Here is a 441-nt window from a genome sequence, read left to right as displayed (position 1 = left end):
GGAGAATATGGCACAAAATACACATGATTTTTATTCATAGCCTAAATGGGGTCCTTAGCAGGAAATGTATTTGAAACCAGATATCTAGCTTATACTAGATCTTGTTCGTTTTTTGCCTTCTCCTCGGTTAGTTCACAAAATTTAAAGCCTTCCCCCTACATTTGGTCAAAATATTTGTAATATGCATAATAATTTTAAACAGAGAAACAGACTGGAAATAATAAAAATCAAGGCTGTGGGCCTTATTGTTGCTAAAGCAGCAATCGATGACCTGAAGGGCAATTGGCAGAATCAGCAGATCCTGTAAAGATGCTGCCTCATGAAGGGTGAGGTACTCAGCCAGGCAGCCACAGAAAGGAAAAGCGATCTGACCAGTGGAAATCTTCTAGAACAGTGCACTACATCTGCCCTTGACAGTTTTTAAGGTCAGGTAAAGCCCAG

This window comes from Pteropus vampyrus, unplaced genomic scaffold, assembly GCF_000151845.1.
Source record: "Pteropus vampyrus isolate Shadow unplaced genomic scaffold, Pvam_2.0 Scaffold144, whole genome shotgun sequence".
Lineage (NCBI taxonomy): Eukaryota > Metazoa > Chordata > Mammalia > Chiroptera > Pteropodidae > Pteropus > Pteropus vampyrus.
This window is presented reverse-complemented; position numbering follows the sequence as displayed.